This window comes from Arachis stenosperma, chromosome 6, assembly GCF_014773155.1.
Source record: "Arachis stenosperma cultivar V10309 chromosome 6, arast.V10309.gnm1.PFL2, whole genome shotgun sequence".
Taxonomy (NCBI): domain Eukaryota; kingdom Viridiplantae; phylum Streptophyta; class Magnoliopsida; order Fabales; family Fabaceae; genus Arachis; species Arachis stenosperma.
Window position 1 is genome coordinate 74,177,316 of NC_080382.1, and position 4,445 is coordinate 74,181,760.

The window sequence follows — 4,445 nt, forward strand, 5'->3', positions numbered from 1 at the left end:
GGACTCCAATCTCTTGATGTTTTCTCCTTGGTTCTTGATATTGGCTCGTACTTCTTCCTTAAACACTTTGTTGTCTTGGACTTCTCTGCAGAAGTTTTCAAGTAGAGCCTCAATCTTTGAGAGCCTATCATCTGTTAATGATGGTGGGTTGAGATTAGGTGGTTGAGAAGGTTGGTTAGATGGATGTTGGTAAGATCTCTGTGAGGTGTGTTAATGAGTTACATTGTTGTGGAATTGAGGTTGTTGCGTCTCTGATCTTGCCCTTGGTCTTGTTGGTTTCTCCATCCAAAGTTGGGGTGATTTCTCCATCCAGAGTTGTAAGTTTTGGAGTATGGATCATGGACTTGTCTAGGTGAGTTTCCAACATAGTTGGCTTGCTCCCAGTCACCTTCTTCTCTTATGTTCGCTCCTTCTTGAGCTGATGATGAAGTGATGGCTGCTACAACTTGGTTTTCCTCTATCTTCTTGGTAAGATCTGCAAGCTGCTTGGTGATCATCTTATTTTGAGCTAACAATGCATCCATGTGGTTCAGCTCCATTACTCCTCTGGTGTTACTTCTTTCGGAGGCATAGAAGTAGTCATTCTCAGCAACTGTTTCAATGACATCTATGGCATCTTCAATGGTTTTCTTCTTGTTTAGAGAGCCTCCTGCTGAATGATCCACAGCCTTCTTTGACTCAAAGGAAAGACCTTCATAGAAAATGTGAAGTTAAACCCATTCATTGAACATATCTGGTGGGCATCTTCTTATTAAGTCTTTGAACCTCTCCCATGCTTCATAGAGAGTCTCACCATCTTGTTGCCTGAAAATTTGCACCTCAGTTCTTAGCCTGTTGATTCTTTGAGGAGGGTAAAATCTTGCCAAAAATTTGTTCACCACATCTTCCCAATTTGTTAAGCTCTCCTTCAGAAAGGATTCAAGCCATTTGGATGTCTTGTCCTTGAGTGAAAAAAGGAACAAGAGCAGCCTATAGACATCCGGATGGACTCCATTAGACTTCACAGTGTCACAAATTCTCAGGAAGGTGGTTAGATGTTGATTGGGGTCTTCTTGAGCACTTCCTCCAAATGAACAATTGTTCTGAACAAGGGTGATGAGCTGGGGTTTTAGTTGAAAATTGTTGGCATGTAAGGTGGGCTTTTGAATGCTACTTCCACAGTTTCCTGGATTAGGATTGATATAGGAGCCTAGAACTCTCCTTTCTTGCCCAGCACGGTTTGTATGGCCTTCTCTAGCATGGTTGTGAGCTTCTTCTTCATGATTGTTCTCCAAATTCTCTTCCATATTGGGTTCAAAGTACTTTTTCTCTTCCTCAGCACCAATAATTCTTTTCCCTCTTGCTTCCCTTCTTAGTCTCCAAAGGGTCCTTTCAGGTTTTGAATCGAAGGATGTTGAAACTCCTTCTCTTCTCCCTGTCATACAACAGACAGATTGCACAACAGGAGATAAAATGAAGAAACTATTCTTGTTAGAGTAATTGTTAGTGTGAGTGATGCAAATTATCAAACAGTTAGTGGATTAGTGAGCAGAATTGTAATCAACAAAGAAAGAAAGAACGAAAAACAAAGAGGGTGCAAGGGATGAGGAAGAAATTAAAACGAACTAAAGGAAATTGACTGAATCAAAAAAACAATAACGAAACAGAAAAAATGCTCAATCTAGTGATATTCAAACTTAATCATTGTTGATTCAAAATCAATCCTGGCAACGGCGCCATAAACTTGATGCATGAAAACTTGTCTCTCAACAAATTTCCCTTCGACAAGTATACTGAATTGTCGTCAAGTAAAACTCACAATAGAGTGAGGTCGAATCCCACAAGGATTGATTGGTCAAGCAACTTTAGTTAGAAGAGTATGCTAGTTGAGCTAAAAAGAATTTAAATTGGGAACTTGCAGAAATTTAAATGGCTGGAAGTAAATAACAGAAATTAAAGTGCAAAATCTTAAATGGGGATTTGGGGTAATGAGCATGAAAATAAATGGTAGAAAGTAAAGAGAATGGGTAAGATCAGAAATGGGGAAATCATTGGGTTCAGGAGATGTTGCATTCTCCGGATCAAGTTCATTATCATCTCTTCCTCAATCGATGCATTCATTGATCTCCTTGGCAATCTTAAGTGATTGGATCCCAATTCCTTGGCAATCTAATCTCTCTAAGCTTGAACAATTGCCCAATTCCTTGATTTAATTGCTCATGGGAAGAGATGAAGTGTGATCACTGATTATACCACATGTATTTCCAAATCAAAGTGTTAGGAGGATTACATATCACTATATCCGCCCAAACCCCAATTTGGTCCAACATGAGAAAGCATTTCTAGCATGAAAGGGGTTTAGTTGATCGAAAGCTCCCTAACCCAAAGAAAGGGGTTTAGTTGTTCATAGCTCTAGAAATGAAAAATGGCAAAAAAGAAGAATCCATGCTAAAAGTGCAGAAAAGTAAATATACAGAGAGTAGTTCCCAAAAGTGCCAAGCTTCTCTATAGTTCAAAACTACTCCTATATATACTACTCCTCTTAATCTTCTAGTGAGTTCTTCAAGTCTTGGATGTGGGCTCTGGATCTTGAGTTGATGTAGTTCTCATCTTTAGTGGGCCCAGTTTGCAGAGAAATATGAATTAGGCTTGGGCATTTAGTGAGATTAACGTTGAGTGCCATTGTGGATTCGAGAACGTTAGTGGTATTCACTTTTCCACTAATGTTCCCCCCTCATGTACCCGCGTTAACTCCAACGTTAGTGGTCTTAACGTGACCACTAACGTTGCCTTCTCAATTTTTGGCCAACATTATTGGGACTCACTTTTCCCAATAACGTTGGCTTATACCCCTTCGCGAACGTTATTGGGAATCACTTTTCCCATTAACGTTGCTTGGTGCCTTTTGTTCCTACGTTAGAGTTCATGTTAGTGTAGCTAATGTGACTCTTAACGTGGGTGTGTCTCTCCTTCGAGAGCGTTAGTGACACTCACTTTTGTCACTAACACTCCAAATGCCCAAATTCTCTACATTAGAACTCACGTTAACTAAGTTAACGTGGCTCTTAACGTAGTAGTTATGCCATCTTCCAACGTTAGTGACAAAAGTGAGTGTCACTAACGTTACCTCCTTGATCTCAACTCCACGTTAACTTTCACGTTAATGGTCTTAACGTGAAAGTTAACGTAGGCAATGCTAGTTGGTTCAACGTTAGTGACAAAAGTGAGTGTCACTAACGTTGGCTTTTATTTTCCTCTTCCACGTTAGAGTTCACGTTAACTAAGTTAACGTGACTCTTAACGTGGATCATTGCCAATTTTTCCAACGTTAGTGGTGTTCACTTTTACCACTAACGTTGGAGAAAAATGTTGTTGGTGTTCACATTTTCTCTTAACGTTGGAGTTCTCTTTTGCTTCTACGTTAACTACCACGTTAACATAGTTAACGTGGCAAGTAACGTGAGCTATGGATGGCTTCGCAGGCATTATTGGTGATCACTTTTCTCATTAACGTTGCAAGCTTTTTACCATTCCACGTTAGTGTTTACGTTAACTAGGTTAACGTGAATACTAACGTGGTTCTTCCTTGCTTTCTTTGCCCTAAAATCAAGCAATTAAAGTGCATCAAAGCTGTAGCCAAAGTCATGAGATTATGCATCATCAATTTATCATGTAATTCTAGCAAAATTCTCATGAAATCATGCAAAGTTCACAATAGTTGCTTGAATCAAGGTGTAAGTGTAATTTCATCCAAAACTTGCCTTATTCACTAAGAAAATGCATGAAACTACCCTAAAACAGTAAAGAAATGGTCAGTGAAACTGGCCTAGATGCCCTGGCATCACTCTGCGTCATTATTTGTCCGAGTTGTTCTGATTTTACCCGAGCTGTTTTAGGGTTAGTAATCCGTTTTCTTTTCTTGTTTGTAGGACTAGTTGACCATGTCTTCTCGCAAAAATATTGTTGAGACGCCTTCTAAGGTTCCTGAGGGGATGTCCGACTGGTTGGACTCCCTTGTGTTAATGTGTGTTTCCGTGGTGAATGCTGAGTTTTGTGTGGAACCTAGGAAACATCATCGTCTCTGTAAGAGTAGAGATCCGGGAAAGAACTATGAATTGGTGGCACCTGATTCTGAGGAGAGGGTTTGCTTTCCTGCTCAGACACGGGGGGAGCGCCCTTTCTTTTATGCTTATGACTATTTTTTCAGCCAGTTGAATATTACTTTTCCTTTCACTTCCTTTGAGACCGATTTGTTGTGGTCGTGTAACGTAGCTCCATCCCAAGATCTTTCAGCTGCTTTTCCAAGAGTTGGGCATCACACCGTCTCAGACCAAGCCTGGGACTACCAAAAAGAAAGCTTCTTGGGTTTCTTTTAGGTCTGCCTAGGGACATAAAGTTTTTGCTATTTATGATGAGTCCTTTAAGGACTTTAAAAATTACTTTTTTAAGGTCCAAGCTATTGAGGG

General features: G+C 40.0%; 1 non-coding gene across 1 annotated transcript; it reads left to right on the forward strand.

Annotated features, from left to right (window-relative positions):
* Positions 1-726: 726 nt before the first annotated feature.
* Positions 727-833, forward strand: LOC130937048 (small nucleolar RNA R71). The gene has a single exon (XR_009068286.1). It is a non-coding gene; the product is annotated as a small nucleolar RNA R71 (small nucleolar RNA).
* Positions 834-4,445: the final 3,612 nt, after the last annotated feature.